The sequence below is a fragment of the Crinia signifera genome, chromosome 5, assembly GCF_055691185.1.
Source record: "Crinia signifera chromosome 5, ASM5569118v1, whole genome shotgun sequence".
Lineage (NCBI taxonomy): Eukaryota > Metazoa > Chordata > Amphibia > Anura > Myobatrachidae > Crinia > Crinia signifera.
In genome coordinates this window covers 182,734,634-182,756,607 of record NC_139221.1, presented here as the reverse complement: position 1 = coordinate 182,756,607, position 21,974 = coordinate 182,734,634, and positions in this window count along the sequence as shown.

Genomic DNA, 21,974 nt, shown 5'->3' with positions numbered 1-21,974 from the left:
TTATGTGTAAAGGACATTATGGTGTGGCATGTGTAACCCTCTGAGTGCCAATTTAATTTGTCAAAAAAGATCTAAAAAATTGCCAACAAAAACATTTTTATTTATCATAATGACCTGTAATGTTTACCATATATAGGAAATATAATATTTTTTACACAACATTTTTTATTTGAATTTATATAATAAAGGTGAGCGACGCTTGCATTTTCAGTGGATATTTTGAACATCTTTCACAAAGACATTGGCACTCAAAGGGTTAATAGGAATTACACTGTGTCGCATTATGTGTAATGCGCATTACGGTCTGTGGCATTATGTGTAATGGGCATTACGGTGTGTGGCATTATGTTTAATGGGCATTATGGTGTGTGGCATTATGTTTAATGGGCATTACAGTGTATGGCATTATGTTTAAGAAGCATTACGGTGTGTGGCATTATGTGTAATGGCCATTACGGTGTGGCATTATGTGTAATGGGCATTTCAGTACATTTTTGCAGCGCACCTACGGCATGCACTGTCCCTATTTCTGGTGTATTTGTGTGTGTGGGGGGAATAACTATTTCTGAAACCCATATACATAAATAAATTACCTTCTATTTAGTTGGCAGTGACTAGTTGACACTAGTAGGAACCCCCTAATGAAATGGTCTGTGCATGCCTTTGCCGCTGGGACACACAAAGCTACCATTGGGTGTCTCAATGCATCCAAGCAGCTCAAGAAATTACATAGTTTCACACAGTCACTGTATACACAGTTACAGCTGCAGTGGAATTATAAGGGCCATAGACAGCTATCCTGGGCCACGTTAGACCTTGTCAGGGAGGTGTGGCCATGTCACTTGTTTGCAAAAAATGTTTGCAAACTACCAACACAGAGGGGCATCGGATCCATAGGGAAGATGTGATAACAAGGATTGTTCCCCTTAAATACAGGCAGAAAATACTGCTGACATTGGCAGGAGCTTCTCTTGATCCACTCCACTAGAGCAGTGGTTCCCAAACTGTGTGCCGTGGCTCCCTGGGGTGCCTCGGGACACATGCAGGGGTGCCGCGGCTTCGTGGTCTAGGACCAACTCATATTATTAATGGTTAATTATTTATGAGCAAAACCAGTGCTGGTGGCTGCCAATCATAAAATGTGTACAAACAGAAGCAAATACTGCCCTTTACCACATAACTGCCAATAAAAATCGCATATAAACCCAATCTAATAAAAAAAATTGGGACCTAGGGGTGCCGTGAAAAAAATTCTGATTCTCTAGGGTGCCATGAATCAAAAAAGATTGGGAACCCCTGCACTAGAGTCAAACAAACAGCAGTGTGTACTGGGCTGGGGAGAGCTGCCACCTGAACTCACATTATTCAGACTCCATTACCTGGTCCAATACCACAACATCTTTAATGCTCCTCCTGGCCAGGAGTAGAGCATACAGCAACTAAACATACCAACTACAGTCTCCTCCCATCAGAACACAGAGCGCACCTTGTGGTCACGTGACCCGAAGTCAGGCAGATACTGTACTTCTAAGTAAGCAGAAGATCAGAGAAGCAGAGTCAAAAGAGGAATATGGACAGGACAGCAGCTGAAGTTAAATGAGCTTCAGGTAGTCTCCGTGCACGGAGATGAGCACCTTTCGGCTCATCAACAACCACAACCAATGCACCAACTGTCACTCATTTATCTGATAGCAGGGCTCTGAAAATTAGCAGAGAAAGAATCAGGTCTGAACAACCCCTCACAGTATGTTTCAAGTTTTTATTTATTTGTATTACATTTTAATTATATTAGGTTGCAAGTCACAATCTATCAACTACAGCTAGGGCTTTTTTTATTTTATTCTTTGTGTTCCATATAAGTACAGTTTAAAAGCCAGAAACTAATTTTTTTCATGATTTTTGTGCAGAGATTATAACAATATTATTGTTTTAATATTTAAACTTACTGTACCTAGAGAATTAATGTAATAAAATCCTTGTTAAAACAGTATACACCATCTTCCTGTCTGGAGTGTCCACCGCTATTGTTACCTCTGCTCCTCCTGCATGCTTCTACCACCTACTGCTGCATTTTATACAGGCCGGTAATTAAATTTTTTTTTTTTTTTTCATTTTGATAAATTATCTATGAGTGTGGAATTACAAAGAATATTGGCAGACAAAGTGAGGTATTTCTGGGGGTGGTGATTTCAGCAGCATTGTGTAGGATTACTGGAGGTGGTGGTGTTGGCAGCATTGTGTGGAACTAATAGGGGATGTCAGCAGCATTGTGTGGGCTTACTGGGGGTGATGGTGTTGGCAGCATTGTGTGTGATTACTAAGGGTGGTGGTGTTAGAAGCATTGTGTGGAATTACTGGGGGATGGGTGTCAGCAGAATTCCTTGGAATTACTGGGAGCGGGGGGCAGTTATCGGTTCATAAAAAATTATGGTGTGCTTTGGGAGTTTTAAAATCATGTTGTGTGTGCCATTAGTTTAAAAAGGTGGCAACTCAATGGTTCATAGTATACATAAGAAGACAGATTGTGTAATTTTCATGGGAAAAATTCTCTGAAATGTTTTGACAGATCAAATATGCAAAGCTAGATATTGTGAGGTCACAATATTTCTTTCAAATGCTTAGAAAAAAATTCAATATAATATGTGCAGCACAAATTCTGAAGGCTAATATAGGGGGAAATGTATTAAGCTGCCCCTAAGGCTTGTTAAATAAAAGGTCCTGCTTCGCCTGCATAACGTGGTGAAGCGGGGACCTGTTACTCCCTCATGTTTTAACCCCCTAGGCCTGCACATGCACATTTTATTAAAAAAGTCTATCTCTCCCCCCCCCGGGCAGCTCACTGTGCATAAGCGATATCTTGCTTTTTTCGCAAGATCTTGTGCGCACCCCAAAGCCAGCAGCAGGGCAAGCGTTGTCCCAGAGTCGGAACAGGACAACGCTAGCCCTGAGCTGGCAAATTTAACACAGAGGTGGCTTTTAATACATCACCCCAGCTGCTAATTTATGGGGGGGATTGCAGGGGACAGCCCCGCAGAGCTTTACTCGTGGGCTGTCCCTAGCACATGTTGCGCTAGTAATACATCTGCAAAAATGTAATCACCCCAGTTAACTAGCGTTAAGTGCAGAAATGCATTTAACGCTAGTTCATACATCTGCCTCATAGATCCAATCAGCTCTTCTAGCACTGCAGACTATTTTCATCACTGAGGGTGCCACAATGCACAGAGACAAAAAAACAAACAAAGAATATATGAAACCAATATGATTAGTGTTACCACCCATCCGGGAGTACTTCCGACAGTCCGGTAACTAAGCCCAGTGTGCGGAAGGGTGGTGTTTCTGGACTATCCACGCCGCAACTTGGTGGGTGAGAGCTGGAGGAGATGTGTCGGGACTCAGGACTCTGGTGTGATGTATTAAAATACATTGTCACCCCTCTCCACCCATCGCACCAATGTTGATCACATATGTACTAACATATGCAATCAACATCATCAACATCCCCAGGCTCTCTATGGCTAGGAAGTAGAAGCCATTTGCCCTCCTCCTGGACCCTGAAGCCAAAAGTGCCTCCGGCTGTGGTTTCTAGGGGGAGGCGGAGGTATGACTGGGAGTGCTGTTAGCATCGGCTGCGCGCGGTGTCAAGAAGCCCATAGACTTCTATATGGTATTGCCATCCAAGGATGGAGATACAGTATTTGGCAAAAATACTGTGGCTGGGTATTATTTAAAAAATGCCGTAAAACCCCTGAAAACAGGTGTTTTATCGCATTTTTCCTTTAGTACAACCCACCCTTGGAGAGATAGATAGCCACTTTGCGGGACCTGCTCGTCAGACCTGACATTTCAAATCGGACTTTGTGTGTCAATTGTATCTCACGGTCCGGTGACAGCCAATCATGAGCAATGCCCCCACTGCTCCTGATTGGCTTGCGAGGCAGCACGAGATTTGAGATACTTGGCCCAAGGAATAGGTCCCGCATCTTGGCTATCCCTCCCGGACACTAGTGAAGTTATCTCCACTCCTGCCTGAATGCACCTGTCTGCAGATTAACAAGCTCCCATCTGCCCTGCTCCAAGAACAGAACAGAAGGGAGGACTGCAGCACCATGGAGGTGCATGCATGCAGCACCTGGTCAGAGGACAGAGGGTCTGTACTGTGGCTATCACCTAGGTGGGGTTGGGGAGGTTCGGGTTATCTGCAGGCTGTCAAATGATAATTTTGCAGTGTGTATGCAGCTCTGTCACCCCATGTATACATATATATATATATATATATATATATATATAATATGTATAATGTGTAAGTGGCATTACAACATCATGTAAGTGGCATTACAGTGTGTGGCATTATGGTGTATGGGTTATAGTATAACCACACTCTGTGGTGTGTGTCATAATGTGTAATGGGCATCACGTGTGATCTTATTATACAATTTTATAACTCTTACTGTATAATTAATATGTTTAGTGCTTAGACTTTTGTATTATTGTATGATCCTTACTAACTTACTGCAGCTTATCTAGCACAAGATAAAGATAGTCTCGATCACTGTGGCCAGCAGTGATTGGCAGTCCACAGAACTGCTCCTTTCCCTCACATATGGTTGCTGAAGCTTCACCTGTGTCTCTTTTACTACACAGAAGGTGCGTACACACGGGGGAGATATATTGCTCAGCATTATATTGCTAGCAATATATTGCTCAGTTTCTCCTTTTCATCAGCGACCAGAGATGGTCGCTGATGAAAGGGAACCTCTGCCGGGGAAGCCACAGAGGTAATCAGCTGGTCGCAGGAGCAAGCTCCACGGACCAGCGATTAGAACAGGCTGAAAACAGGAGCGCGCACCAGGCGATTTATCGCCGGGGCACACTCCCATCACTGGCAATATGGTCGCTGGAGACCTTATTTCATGCGATTTCAGCCCCTATCGCCCCCGTGTGTACACAGCTAGAGGCTATGTTGAATTGTGTTTTCTCTCCCATTGCTCTCCCTCCCAGCAGCTATTGTGGCTTGCCATGTGCCTGTCACGCAGGCCTGCAATTAGCTGCAAATCCATTCACAAGCTGCTCACCATCAAATGATTTTTCCAGTGTGTGCAGTCTATGCGTAGCCAAGGATTTACTCAGCAGCCAGGCTGGAGCTGACATCACATGACTTCCCCTAAAATGTTTGGACATGTCTGCGTTTTCCCTGACACTCCCAGAAAAGGCTGGTTACCACCAAAAGCCTGCTTAATGTCAATCACCTTGCGTACGGCCAGCAATCAAAGAAGGTGCAGGGCTTAATCACAGGTCTACTGAAAATGCCTGGCCTGCTAATTCTCAGCCGTACGGTCATATCTGAATTAGGCCCAATGTCTGTGTCAGCATCTGTGTCTCATCGACTGTGTGTCCATGTGTCAGCATCTGTGCACTCAGACTTCCTTATGACAGTCAGTTGGAGAGTGATAAAGAAGATCCACTTCAGATTTATAGCATTTTTATAATTGATCAATTGTCTGTTAACAAAAAACAAATTTCCCTGAAAGAAAATAAACTATTTAGTTCTGCAATGGACCTTAGTTTAAGTGGCTGGCAAAAGGCGAAATAATGTGTACTCTTAACTATTCACAACCAGAATAGTCAAGCAGGCGCCAATGAAAATGGTAATTAATGTAAGAAATACTCCAGGAGGATTGGGATGTGCTTTAATCTGTTATTTCATAAGACACCTGGTTGCACTTGTTTGGTCACCACTAATTGATTGACTACCACTCTGCCGAACCACCTTCCAAACAAGTAACGAGACTACTTCCTGCCTCTGAGCGGTGAGCAGTGAGTGAGCTGCTGATAACTACATCTGCTGGCTTTTCTGACGAATATTAATTGCCTGCTGGGGTGAGTTACCTACATTTCTCAATATCACTAAGGACCTATTCCAGCAGTTCAGTGTGATCCATCTTCACTGTCTGATGAGGGCGGACGGCTCGCTCCCTGCCAAAAGACTATAACAGTGGCATGTCAATTGGCGGCGTGTACGGGGTAGCTGTAAGCTGTCTGCAGAGCCCCAAACCCGGCACAGTGGTGAGCCTGATAATCTTTGCTTATAACCATCTCCTTCATAAAACATCTATATCAAGTGTCTACAGGGAACTTTCACCTTCTTTTATTAATGAGGACTGAGAAATCCGGTAATCGTGTTGAATCATTATTGGCCAAACTTCTCTAACCAATGTTATTTAATTATTTTTTATTTGAATTATTATTTATGTCATGTTTTGTATATGAATTGTTGTTATAGGTATATACCATTATTAATACTATATATTTAAGTAATAAAAATAATATTTATTGATAAAACTATTCCAATTGCGTGGCGCTCTCTGTGAGATATATGCAAGGGTCTTTGTATATATTTTCCTGTATAGAAATAATGTGTATCATGTATACTTAGTTAGATGGGATCAATAATCTGTGTGCCATGGTTCTTTTGCAGTGATGCCTCCAAAACATCAAGACAACATTTCTAGCCTAATCTGAACAAAGTATAATATACTGTCAAGATGAAACATCTAACAAGAATATATGTATTTTAGCCAAGAATGGATAGTCAAGTTGAGTCTATTGGGTGTTTCAAAGTTTAAAATGCTCCTCCAGTGGTCCAGTAACATTGATGGCAATGACAATGGCCCTGCTCTCCATGGTAGAGGGTATGCAGTGATTTTTCAGGACCATGTAAGGGCAAAACATTTCCTCATGTTTTGCTGATAATCACTAGTGGAAAGTGATTCAGATTTTGGTTAAGATTTAAAAAGATAAAATGTGAAGGTGAATGATAATGATTATGGCTGAAAGCCAACTTGCTTGTATTCAGATCTATGTCTTTATATCACCTTGGGCAGGATGTATTACAGGAAAAAAATGCTGTAAAACACCAGCTTTTAGTGTTTTTTACAAATAGTCCTTGATTACTGGTCTTTGATGTGAAGGGGAATGCTAGCTTATGTTAGAAGACTATTGGGGGACTCTATAGGACTATCAGAGAACTCTAGAGGAATATGGGTTTTTTTTCTGCTCTTAGCATCAAGATGGATCTAATTAAATCCCTCCCAGGACCCTCCAAGGCTGCCACATACACAGAGAGACTCATGGGTCATAAACCCAGAAGTCCAGTGACCAGTGCTGATCACAAAGGTCAGCTCTATTCAGGAGTGGTCCTTTAATTTGATAAAAACATATGTTCGTACATACAGTATGTGATTAGTATCAATGCCATGTATGCTGAAATGTGCAGGAGAAAATGAGTGCATTCCACCCTATGTCACCAAGTCTTTGTAATTTGTTCCTGTAAGCAGGCAGGGTAATTTTCTTACCTTACTTGACTGTTTCCTTCACTCAGTAATTTCATTCTGCATGCATTATTGTCTAATAACAGTGTAGTTTTACTGTGCCTATATAATGTTGTTCTGCTAGCACAACACAGTGTCTCCTTGTCCAAAATGTAAAACTGCAATTTGTATGACTGACCTTGACTTAGTAATGTTTTAGCAATTCAAGATATGGTGAATCATTTCTCTCATTTCTGTTAGAGAATAGCAATTGGACACTGAGACATGTAACTTGGCACAAATGAGTCACACATTCATGACTAAAGAATATACCCTTAACCGATGAAATCTGTCACATACAGAACTTAAATTAAATATACAGCACTGAATGTAGAGCTTCACATATTAAAGATTTTAGAAAAACACAGATTTGGATGACAGTTTAAAATAGTAAATGCAAATTACATTTTCAAGTAGTTTTCCATTTTTTATGTTACATAAAATATGTTAATTAAGGGCACTGAGAGTGCATTTAGAATATCAGCATATTCATTTATTTTGGCAGAAAATGTCTAATAGTAGTCTCTGCCTACATTCCCCTGGAGTTATTAGTTAAGGCAACAGTTTATTTTTCGAAGAAAAAAATAAACTAGAATGCACTCAACACTACTTTTCCCTAAGCAATACTTCTATTTTGTTTGACATGAGAAGTGCTCTGTATTATGAAAAATTATTCCATAATGGATGAGGAGTCTCTGGTAAATTCTGCAATAATTTGAAAGGACTGGGGTTATTGCCATTAAATGAGACCACCAAGGATTACCCTGTTATATATATGGATGATTAACTGGAAATCCAGTGTTATGTTAATAAATATGGTCCATGGTTAGATACTAGGCTTTATAATTGTCTGAAATATAAACTTAAAATTCTATTTTTTTTAGTGTGGGCTATTTAGAGATCATGAGCGAGATTTAATGCTGCCCGAGTTCAGCAGCTCGGCGAGATGTCCAATGAACTCAGACGTTTTTGTTAAAGGGGAATTAACTTCGAAGGCAAGGCATGCTTTGTAAGTTAATTCCCCTAAAAATGTCAGAGTTCTGCGGACATCTTGCACTGCTGATGAACTCTAGCGGCATTAAATCTCGCCCCAAGTTATTTTATGTATACTGTACACTATACCAATTTAGAAGTCCATTATCTCATTGCTTCCTAATTTGTGCTACTTGGTAACTAAAGGGAGGTCTGGGTGTGTACAGTATGCTGCCCATCCAGTGAAAACCAGGAAGTCAGCACTAGCAGCTTCAGGACCCGCCTCAAGCTCCACCTTCCTGGTGGGCTGCTTTTTTGTATATAAAGGAGTAGCCATGGAATCTCCAGGTGACAGCCTTTGGCATAAAAACCACCAAGTGACAGCTGCTTCTCCCTGAGGAAGAGAGGAGATACTGAGAAAGCAAATGTCAGGGGGTGCTCTCTTGATAGAGTATAGCCTGTAAATTAAGTTGTTGTTTTTTTTGTCAGGAACCCTACACTTAGATTTAGATAATTTATTTGTTTAAAAAAGCTATTATTAAAACATTTACACACATATACAGTATATATATATATATATATATATATATATATATATATATATATATATATATATATTTACACATATTTTACAATACATTTGTACAAAATTCTCCCTCTAACTCCCTGTCAGCATCCCTGCCCTCAGTCTTCCTGTAACTCTCTGTCAGCATCCCAATTCTCACTCTCTCTGTAATCCCCATCAGCGTCCCTGCACTCACCTCTTGTCAGTGGTGGAATGCAGTATGGTGCCATTCCTGTTCTTAGGTATATATTATATATTCCCAGACATTACAGCTGCCACTGTGGCCCTGTGCATTGCTTTGTCGAGGGGGCATACTGTGCTGTGTACCATGTATAAGGGACACTTCAATGTGGTGTAATATAAATTATGAGGACTATGTGCAGTGCAATGATAATTAGATTGTGCTACAGTGTGGGGGAATTCAAATTGGAAGTACTATTACGAGGTATTATTTTAATGCCCCTTCCTTGTGATACAACACCCCTTTTTGTGGCGTGGGCCAAATGCTTGCGCTGTCCCTTTATGAGCTAAGGAAGGGTGGGTACAAAATTGTCGTTTGTAGGAGGGTGCTGAACACCATAGCACTGGCCCTTAAAACAATATTTGGACATGCCACATTGTTAATTGCTGTTGTTTACATTTCATTTTCAGATTCCTAGATATCATTTAGATTGCATTAGATAGTAAACCCTGTCATGGGACATAAGGTAAGAGAGTCTGCTAATTTTATATACATGTGGCAAGTGACAATTGTATCAATCTGAACTACCACAAAACTAAACACTACACCATGAGTAAAACTTATTAAAGCACTAAGTAGTAGCAGTAAAGTACTATTACTGTACTACTACTACTACTACTACTACTACTACTACTACTATTACCTTTAAACGTACTTTCCCACATGTTTGGAAACCATTGGACTGAGCGCTGAAATCTGCCATTAATGTCCATAAACTCCAAAAAGCCCAAACCACCATTGTTTATATGAAACTGATGCTTGCTGCCACGAAAACCCGCTGTATAATGTGCCAGACACTTCTTATACTGTATCTGACACAGAGATCTTGCGGCATCTCCTCAGTTTGTACTGGTGTCAGGTAGTAATTTTTTTGTTTTGCCAAGACCGTGGGATGCCTACTTGGAATAAAGAGGACTTGATCTAAGCCTGAGGTATGATATAGCCATACATCACTGGGTCGCCTGAAGCCATCTGAACTCAGCAGCTAAGCAGGGAATGGCCAGATCAGTACAATCTGGAGGACCATTAGGAATACCTGGTGTTGTACTACAACCAAGACAGCAGAAGCACTATATGTTGAGTGGAAGAAGCACTATTCCTCAAACTGCAGGACCATTGTCTAGTGCCAAATTGCTATAAAAATTGGAGGACTGTCTGATGTATTTGTTATTTGAAATGGTATTGAACACTATTCTGTCCTGAGAGACAGTGGGGGTATTGTGTTTTGTGTCAATCAACTTGATTTCCCTAATAAACATAATTTATACTTGACTAAACGTATAATATATTGTCCACGTTATAGAGATACATAATGAGGGGAAACAGTTGAATAACCATTTTCGCCTAACATTACTGGGACCCACCTTTAGCCATTATTTGGCCTTATTTGTGACAATTATTACTGTAATGTTTTGTCTTATATGTATTTTTTATAATACTTACACTCTGTTATTTTAACTCTAACAAATAAAAGTTAATACATAATATATCCATTTACTATTATTTACTAACTGTGCCCGAAAAACCTTACTTGTTCCTCCTGTGTCAATGGAATTAAGGGATGAAATGGAATTAAGGGATGAACTAGCTACCCCCCTACATTATATCTTTAGCAAGTCACTATCATCAGGTATAGTACCTAAAGATTGGAGAATAGCAGAGGTAGTGCCAATATTCAAAAAAGGAAAAGAGGAAGATCCCGCTAATTACAGACCCGTTAGTTTTACATCAATTGTGGGTAAACTATTTGAAGGATTTTTAAGGGATGGTATCCAGGAATATTTAGATCATCACCGTCTACTCAGTACTAACCAACATGGGTTCGTGAAAAATCATTCATGCCAAACTAATCTACTAGGGTTCTATGAAGAGGTCAGCAAAAACCTCGATAATGGAAATGCTGTAGATGTGATTTTCCTAGATTTTGCTAAAGCATTTGATACTGTCCCACACAAGAGATTGATTAATAAAATGGAGAACCTAGGATTGGCTGAAAATATCTGCAGATGGGTAGGGAATTGGCTATGTAATAGAGAACAAAGAGTGGTTGTGAATGGTGCCGTATCAGATATGATACCGGTACTAAGTGAAGTGCCCCAGGGTTCGGTTTTGGGGCCCATTTTGTTTAACATTTTTATTAACGATATTGTGATAGGGTTACTCAGCAATTTATCCATCTTTGCGGACGATACAAAACTTAGCAAAGTCATCAAATCATCAGAAGATGTCACCATGCTTCAAAATGATCTTGCAATTCTAGATGAGTGGGCAAAAAAATGGAAGATGAGGTTCAATGTAGATAAATGTAAGGTTATGCAACTTGGGAGACACAACCAGTGTGCAAGTTACAACCTTAGCGGAGAGGAACTGGGTAATTCCATACTTGAAAAGGATCTAGGAGTCCAAATAGACAGCAAACTAGGATGTAGTGCCCATTGTAATGTAGCTACAAAAAAGGCCAACAAAATTCTGGCATGTATTAAGAGGGGAATTGAAACTAGGGACTCAAGGGTAATTATGCCACTATATAAAGCATTGGTGAGACCTCACCTCGAGTACGGAGTACAGTTCTGGACCCCACACTATAAAAAGGACATCATAGAATTAGAAAAAGTCCAAAGGCGAGCAACAAAGCTTATTAGGGGAATGGAGAATTTAAGCTACGGGGAGAGATTAAGCAATTTGGGACTATTTACATTAGAAAAGAGACGTTTAATGGGGGACATGCTCAACATGTACAAGTATATCAAGGGCCAATATAAGGAACTGTCACACACCCTCTTTTCTACTAGAAAGGATCTAGGATACGAGGGCATGAGTATAGATTAGAAGAAAAAAGATTTCATTCAGCTAGTAGAAAGAATTTCTTTACAGTCAGAACAGTCAAACTCTGGAACTCTCTTCCCAGAGAGGTGGTAACGGCTGGCTCATTAAATGCGTTCAAGGCAAAGTTGGACAAACATTTACTGGAGAAAAACATCCATGGGTACAAATAAGAAATATAATTTGTCTGTAAAATACCAGAACCTACCAAATCAGCAATGGATATCTATACCAGGTTGAACTAGATGGACGCAAGTCTTTTTTCAGTCTTACCTACTATGTAACTATGTAACTCTTGACCCACGTTTTTCAGTTATACTGCTGAACTCTTTTGGCAGCACAAACAACCAGGTATAGCAACCATTGCAGTCATCATGTTGGCTCAACAAAATGATATGACCAGGGCCAATGTGACAGGGAGACAGTGGGTGACTTTACTGGCACGGTTGGCAGGGAGACAGTGGGTGACCTAGACACAGGGGTGACAGGGATACAGTGGGTGACAAGGAGACAGTGGGTGACTATAGAGGCAGGGGTGACAGGATGAGAGTGGGTGACTATAGAGGCAGGGTTCACAGAGAGACAGTGGGTGACTATAGAGGCAGGGGTGACAGGATGAAAGTGGGTGACTATAGAGGAAGTAGTGACAGGATTAGTGTGTTACTATAGAGGCAGAGGTGACAGGGAGACAGTGGGTGACTATAGAGGCAGGGGTGACAGGACGGGAGTGAGTGACTAGTGAGACAGGGAGATAGGGAGACAGTGGGTGACTATAAAGACTGGGGTGATAGGATGATAGTGGGTGACTATAGAGGCAAGGGTGACAGGGAGACAGTGGGTGACCATAGAAGCAGGGGTGACAGGGAGACAGTGGGTGACTATAGAGGCAGGGGGGACAGGATGAGAGTGAGTGACTATAGAGGCAGGGAGACAGTGGGTGACCATAGAGGCAAGGGTGACAGGGAGACAGTGAGTGACTATAGAGGCAGGGGTGTCAGGCAGACAATGGATGACTATAGAGGCAGGTGTGACAGGATGAGAGTGGGTGACTATAATGGCAAGGGTGACAGGGAGACAGTGAGTGACTATAGAAGCAGGGAGACAGTGGGGGACTATAGAGGCAGGAGTGACAGGGAGACAGTGGGTGACCATAGAGGCAGGGCTGACATGGAGACAGTGGGTTACTATAGATGGAGGGAGACAGTGGGTTACTATAGATGAAGGGAGACAGTGGATGACAACAGAGGCATGGGTGACAAGGAGACAATGGGTGACTGTAGAGGCAGTGTGTCACGATCCGGGTGATTAACAGACTTTCTTACCTTGCAAGTGTCTGCACAGACTGTGCCTGCGTCTCAATCCAGGATGCAGCATGTGTTCTGTGTGCAGTACGGCTGCTCCACAATCACCTCCATGTTTTCCCAGCACTACTGAGCCTGCGGTTGTGCAGAATGTCTTTTCTCTCATGCTGAGTGATAGTCCTCAGTATCCTGCAATCTCCCAGTCCACCGCCATTGCTGCTGGCCATGCATGGTGTGTACAAACAGATATTACAGAAAAAGAGAATTTCAATGTCACTGACAGTGGCGCTTTTAAAAGTAGGTATAAGAAAAATATTTACTCCCCTGTATATGTCTTTATGGGATCCTTTATTTTCCTTCCACTTATGTGGTCATTCAATCAGGTATATGAAAAATAAAATCATACAACAAAATCCTTGCGTAATATTGCTTGGTATTACTTTTTCGGAATATAGGATGAAAAGATTCACCAATATGAAACTACTATATTGCGGAGGAGACCCTCCTACATTAAATACTCACAGACAATCAATGAAAAGACAGCATATCTGTGAGGTTCTTTTCCTCCAATGTTAGGGTTATTCAGTCGAATATATGTAAGATATAAATATACAGAATATCTTTGCGTAATATTGTTTAAACACAGTTTCCTGGGAATAATATGTGATCCACCAATCGGGATAAAATATGTTGCGGAGGATGCCCTCCTATATGAATTACTCACAAAGTATCAATGAAAAAAACTGCATATCTGGGGGGGTCTTTTCATCACTCCACCTTGTGGTCACTTTTTGGGAAGGAGTGCCCCTAGGAAAGTAGATGCCGTAGTCACCACTTTATACAAAGTATCTTTATTATTAAAAAATGTGCTGGTACAGGTATAGCAGAGATAGGGTGGTGGGTGTACTTAGCTTTTGAAAGGTAGGTCAGGTGGATTTCCAACAGATGGAATTTAGGAAATACTCGGGGCCCCGATGTCCTTTCCGTCCCAATCAAAAGTAGTTCCCACCACAGCAAAAACAATTGAAGAGTCCCCACCAACGCGTTTCGATCTATTGTAGATCTTTCTCAAGGTGTGTGGGTACTCTTCTGTGCGGGGTTTAAATACCCCACTAACTAGTTTATGTGAAGCAGCTGGGTAAAAACGTGTATAGATTATACACTACTAATGTCTACACGTTTATACATGTATAATCTATACACGTTTTTACCCAGCTGCTTCACATAAACTAGTTAGTGGGGTATTTAAACCCCGCACAGAAGAGTACCCACACACCTTGAGAAAGATCTACAATAGATCGAAACGCGTTGGTGGGGACTCTTCAATTGTTTTTGCTGTGGTGGGAACTACTTTTGATTGGGACGGAAAGGACATCGGGGCCCCGAGTATTTCCTAAATTCCATCTGTTGGAAATCCACCTGACCTACCTTTCAAAAGCTAAGTACACCCACCACCCTATCTCTGCTATACCTGTACCAGCACATTTTTTAATAATAAAGATACTTTGTATAAAGTGGTGACTACGGCATCTACTTTCCTAGGGGCACTCCTTCCCAAAAAGTGACCACAAGGTGGAGTGATGAAAAGACCCCCCCAGATATGCAGTTTTTTTCATTGATACTTTGTGAGTAATTCATATAGGAGGGCATCCTCCGCAACATATTTTATCCCGATTGGTGGATCACATATTATTCCCAGGAAACTGTGTTTAAACAATATTACGCAAAGATATTCTGTATATTTATATCTTACATATATTCGACTGAATAACCCTAACATTGGAGGAAAAGAACCTCACAGATATGCTGTCTTTTCATTGATTGTCTGTGAGTATTTAATGTAGGAGGGTCTCCTCCGCAATATAGTAGTTTCATATTGGTGAATCTTTTCATCCTATATTCCGAAAAAGTAATACCAAGCAATATTACGCAAGGATTTTGTTGTATGATTTTATTTTTCATATACCTGATTGAATGACCACATAAGTGGAAGGAAAATAAAGGATCCCATAAAGACATATACAGGGGAGTAAATATTTTTCTTATACCTACTTTTAAAAGCGCCACTGTCAGTGACATTGAGATTCTCTTTTTCTGTAATACTTGTATCTCCTGGAGGTGTGGTGACATCTCCTGAATCTCTTTTTGATATTAGGCTGCTACTCCTAGCGCAGATATATATATATCCTACTCTTCTTCCAGTATGTGTACAAACAGACTCTCCCTCCATAGCTTAACATGGGGTTTGCCATGTTTTTCCCAGTCACATGTCATTCTGAGCCAATCATGTGTAGTCTGGATCCATGTCATAATTGCCCAGCCAATCCCGGCTTCTTAGTGGGTATACAATATGTATGCAGGGAAATCCAGGAAACATTGCTAGTGCTTCAATTGTCTCCTGTTGGTGCAGTTGTGTCTCTCTGCTGCAGTGTGCTTCATTCCAGGTGTGATTCTTTGTCCAGTTAAAGGGATACTCACCTCAGAAGTTCATTGCCTAGCTTCAATCGATGTTCTAGCCATCATTCCTGCATTCAATGTTCCAGCCATCGTTCCTGCATTTGATGTTCCAGCCATCGTTTCTGCATTTGATGTTCCAGCCATCGTTCCTGCATTTGATGTTCCTGCATTCGATGTTCCAGCCACCGTTCCTGCATTCAATGTTCTAGCCATTGTTCTAAAGCAGGCATGTCCAACGTTGGCCCTCCAGATGTTTTGAAACTACACATCCCAGCATGCTTTGCAATAGTTTTAGCATTCTCTAATAGCAAAACTGTGGCAAAGCATGCTGGGATGTGTAGTTTCACAACATCTGGAGGGCCAACGTTGGACAAGCCTGTTCTAAAGCATCCGATGTTCTGATCATCATACTCATGGACAACTCCAAGTAACGTATTCCTGTCCTCATTGTGTTACTGGCTTTAGCCGAACCTATGGACATCAGCAGTGCGCTGCACTGCATCTGTAATATCTGACTTCCATAATCATTGCATACCTTTTATAACATTCTGCATACGTTAATCTCTGCCATTGCTATATATGTACATGGGTGTACTCAAGCCTCCCCGATTCATACGAGCCTACGACTGAGGCCTTTGTCACATTGAATCTGACTCCAGGCGTGACACAGTGGTGGCAGGGAGACAGTGGGTGACTATAGATGCTGGGAGACAGTGGGTGACTAAAGTGGCAGGAGTAACAGGGAGACATTGGGCGCCTGCTGCGGATTATGCAATTTACACACAGGCTGAATTCACAGACCTGGGATGGATTTTTTTCCCAGTGGTGCTGTCCATGCTGTATTGATGGCCATTACCTAGATAATGTTATATCACATTTAGTGATCAGCTTAGTAACCATTGTACCTCTTCCACAAGGACATAGATTATACATTTCTATTTAAAGGATTATTACAATGTGGTGTAATACAGGTTGAGTATCCCGTATCCAAAATGCTCGGGACCAGGAGAATTTTGGATAACGGATTATTCCGTATTTCGGAATATTTTAATATTTCAATTATGTATTTTGAAGTATCTTGCATTTATGCTGTATAAACACATAAAATAAACACAAATATATTTTATTACCACATAAAATACACACAAATATATTTTATTTGTTCAAAAAACAAGGTTTCAAAACATGAAACAAAATTTGTGTACTATCTCAGATATTGAATTAGAATGCCAAGCAATCATTGTCTTGTACATATATAGTGCCAGTTAGATATCATGTCCTCAGTAGTGCTGTTACAGATGTCCCCAGTGAGTTTTTAGCAAAAAAAATTTTTTTTTCCACTTTCTGAAAAGTATGGTTTTCGGAATAATTCGGATAACGGATATTCGGATACGGGATACTCAACCTGTACATTTTCTGTCTACCTTTGTTTATTTATCACTTATCTAGGGAGATCTTGTGTTCTCCTAATCATCATATTACAATCCACATTTGTGATATATTAATTATATTTATACTTAAATAGGGGTACTTCATTGTTATAACATATCAATGCACTTTATTCTACGATTAATAGCAACAGCTCCGCATTTACAGGTATCATAATTTATCACACAGTGCTTGCCCCTGTGATGTATGCCCTGTGGGAAGCAGCTGCTTATACTCCACTCTGTTACCTTTTCTGCAATGCTCTATGTGGGCCGGTCCTTTAATGCTGGGAGGCGGGATCTCTGCCCCTGCTGCTTTCCCAATGTTTCTCCTCACTGACACATCTGCTCTGGTCCTCACTCATGCCTGCTTCTCTGACAGCCCATCCATGCTGTACCCGCTCCATCCTACTTACAGTTTTGCTGACTTCTTACACTATGGCTGTTGCATCTCTTGCCACTGCTCGTCTCATTCTCAGCTGCAGCATCACTGTCAGCATTGAGGCCATGTGACACATCGCATCAGAATTGGAGTCAGAGAAGAGTCAGTAAGTGGACTCTTTATTTTCCCGGACATTGAATAGTCCAGGAATGCTGCCCATCTGGACTCTGGGCACTGGGCTTAATTACTGGAATGTCCAGACTAATCCTGTACTGGTGATAACCGTAACCGGCACCCTCTCCTATTTTGCAGCCGGCAGCTCACAACAGCGAAGTGGGATAACCAAGCAGAGTGCCCCGTAGACCCCATTGGTTCTAGCTCCCCCAAGTCACCACAGGGTCTGTGGCACTATTGTCACGCCACTGACCAATACAAGTTGCACTGGCCAAGAGGAAGTAGCTAGAGATACAAATGTAAAATTACTGCAAACACAGTCATTACACATAATATCTCAATAATGAATCAATATGTCTTCTCATTTCACAGAACAATCACAAAACCTCACTCTGCCATGTAGATTTGCTACTTAAAAGCACATCACTATATTCAAATATGTAAAATCCATGTTGCCCACCACCCTATAAAAATATATTTAGTGTAAATGGATATATAAACTGTGATATGTGTTAGATTATAAAACATACTCTATTTATAATCTATTGGCACGGAGGAATGCCTTGTTATTTACTGCATATTGGTCGCACAAATTTATGCAAATGTTGCTCTATAAATCAGTATGATATTTTCTGTGAGTCTTTGATTAATTAAAAATATTTGGCATGATGTAATGCCATAGTATAAGGAAGGTAAGATTCTGCGCTTCCACTTGGATGCGGCAGGGTCCCTGGTAGTATCACCTTCTACAAAGAACACAGTAAAGACAAGAGTAGGGGCCCGCGCTTCCTATTGGGGAAAATGTTCTTTATCCTTTGGATATAGGGTTTTCTTCTTTATTCAATAAGGTATTTTTGACCTCAGGAAAAAAGAGAAAGAGAACTCATGGTGCACACTAAGTGGTATAGGCTTAATTCTATGTTTGTAATAATGAGATGCCCGTACCGTATAGGGGCCTCTTCTAGGCCAAACACCGCACGTAGATCAGGGGTCACACACACTTGTTACACCAATATGTCAGATCCTTCCACTTCCCTCAGAGATAAAGATACAGAGGGGGAAAACTTATAGCGTAAAAATTAACTTTTAATCAATCCACATACATAAACAAAAAAATCACTCTTAATAAAATGCCTGGTACCGTATCTGGCCTTATAAAAAGGCTAAGTTTGGAGCTTAGTGTGGGGTCAGATGTTAAGACCCGGGTGGACCTCCGCACGTAGTCTCCACAGAGTAGTCCCAATATCAGATCCAGATAAGGATCCCAGGTACCTCCAGTCCACCAACGCGTTTCGACTTTCCAAGTCTTCCTCAGGGTCACCCTAGGCACTCAAGGTTGAAGTGAATAAAGAAAGACTCTTTATTTTTATGTCATTCCCGGTTTGAACACAAACCGTCATCAGGAATACAAATAAAGGAACAGAACTTGCATTTATAGGTGCAGACAAAACAGTGAAAAAAACTCATGCAAACACCCGCCCCCATGGGTCAGTGACGTCATTGGCAGTGGACTCGGCCAGCATATATGACAAAGATTACAAAGTTAATAATTACATTTACACAATAAGTGTTTTACGTGTCAATTACTTAACGCTATGGAAATACAGACAAATAAACAAGCAGACAGTATCACCAGTAAAACAGCAATATGTGGAAACAATGTATTATAGACATATAAACAATTGTATCCATTGCGCTTATGACATTTGTAGCAGTTAAGCATTTATTTTGGCAAGTTAATGAGACAGATTAATTGGTAATTAGCGGGATGAGAAGAAATCAATAGAAGCTACTAAATGATAGGTATTCGTTTATCCCGTAAGGTTGGACCGTATTAAGTTGTGAGATTCATTTGATCTCTAATTGCAAAAGAGCTTTGTTTCTGTCACCTCCCCTTGAATTAATTTTTACTTGGTCTATCATTTTGTACCTTAATTGCACCATGTTATGTTTGTATTGGTGAAAGTGTTTGGCAACAGGCTGATCGCTTGGCTTGCCGTTGATGGCCGATTTAATTGCGCTCCTGTGTTGTGCCATTCTTTCTTTGAAGGTGCAGGATGTTTTGCCCACAAAATATTTATCACAGGTACATCTGATATAGTACACAATGAACTGACTATTGCAACCCAGAACCTGACGGATCCTGATTTTTTTGCCAGTGTGTGTATGTGAAACAGAGTCACCTGTTTCGATGTATGAACAAGTGACACATCCCAGGCATTTGTAAACGCCTGTTTTTTTGGTTAAGAAATGTGTGTCCACTGTGGGCGTAAGTTTAGAAATATATGAGCGTACTAGCATATTTTTAATGTTATGGCCCCGCTTAAAGCAGGAAAGAAGGCGCTTGTCTTTTAAGGTAGTGAGTGCTGGATCATTTTGTATTGACGGCCAGTGATTTCTGGCTACTGTGTTTAACACTGTACTGGCTGTGGAGAATGTATTGACCCATATCATGGTTGAGTCTGCTTTGTTGTTAACTTTGGGTACAGGATTTTTAGGTTGTGCTAGCGCTTTGTTCATTGCAGCAAAGAGTAGTTTGCTGGAATACCCTCTTTGTAAAAATGTAGATCTCATTCTATTAAGCTGCGTCTGTTCATCATTCAAATTCTGTGCACTCTCAAGAATTGAGAGTAGAGCAGTCCCTTATTGAGTGGGGTGGGTGACATAAAAATAAAGAGTCTTTCTTTATTCACTTCAACCTTGAGTGTCGCTTTATCTATTCTACTCTATAAATTTGCAGCAGATGGCACCGGGTAAATAAATAGTTTGGAAGCTAGAGATACTTTGGGCCTTATTCTGGTCGATGCGTAATTTTCCGAATTCTTTAGGATGGCGTTTTTTATCCGTCTGCGCATGCGTGGGCATACTCGTTCTCACTAATACCGTACAGAAAAGTGCACCGCATTCACTCGGGAAATATGGGCGTAATATGGGCGTCATTCAGAAGTACACAGGGGCGTAGTTTCAAAGTGGGCTAAACTGGGCGTAAACATGGGCGTACACCAGGGAGTGCACTAATTCTGGTAGGCGTGCATTCGGACAGAACACCGACTGCAAACGAACCAAAAGGCAGGAAATATGCGGTCCTCATAAGCAAGTATTTCTTTGCGGACACCACTCGGTCATGCGCTAGGCATTCAGAACGCCCAATCAGTACGCCCGCACCTGAACCAATGTCAGCTGAACACAATACAATCCACTCCTTTACTCATAACTCATTAATTACACTCTTTTCATTGCTTCAATTGGAACCATTGCACCTTAAATGCCTTAAATGGACCATTACAAAACACACAAATCTATGATGAAAGCACGGCTGCATTTTTTACACACATTTACACTGCAAGCAATGGACAGAACTTGCTATCACTAATCAGGGCTGCCAAGAGAAACTTCCAGGGGCCCCCATGGGGGGGGGGGGGGTTGTGACCACGGCATATTCCTGCCTCCCAGCAGCTGGGTTATAAGTATTATATATATATATATATATATATATATATATATATATATATATATATATATATATATAGCTTAAGGGGATGCGGCGGCACTCAGAATGAAGACAGCAGGCAGTTTTGTCCACCAACAGTTTCAAAGCCACAAGGCTCCTTTATCAAGGCGCTTTAGAGAATATATATATATATATATATATATGTATATATATATATATATATATATATATATATATCTGGGTTGCGGCCCGGCACTCACCCCTCCTGTTTGACTGCCCGGGTGCCTGTACAAGTGGATGGACGATAGATGAAAGAAAGGACTGGCACTCCTGGGTCTTGTGAAAAAGCGTTTGTATTCAGCAAATAACAACCAACGTTTCGGGGCAGATGCCCCTTTGTCAAGGTGTAGGTGTTATCACCTATACCTTGACAAAGGGGCATCTGCCCCGAAACGTTGGTTGTTATTTGCTGAATACAAACGCTTTTTCACAAGACCCAGGAGTGCCAGTCCTTTCTTTCATCTATATATATATATATATATATATAAATAAATAAATGTCTTTGCTGCTGTCTTTGGATGAAAATATTTTATATTTGTATATACAGCATATATACATACAGATCCTTCTTACTATACAAAAGGCCTTTGCCTTTGTTTTATATTATATACTGGTGTACTCCAGAAGTCTGTACAGGTAATCCAATGAAGGAGGCAGACAAGAAATTATGCAGAAATGACTATATTAGCGCCTAGCGCCTTTCAGGGTCTCCCTTGTCCTCAGGGCGATACAGCATAAATATAAACACAAA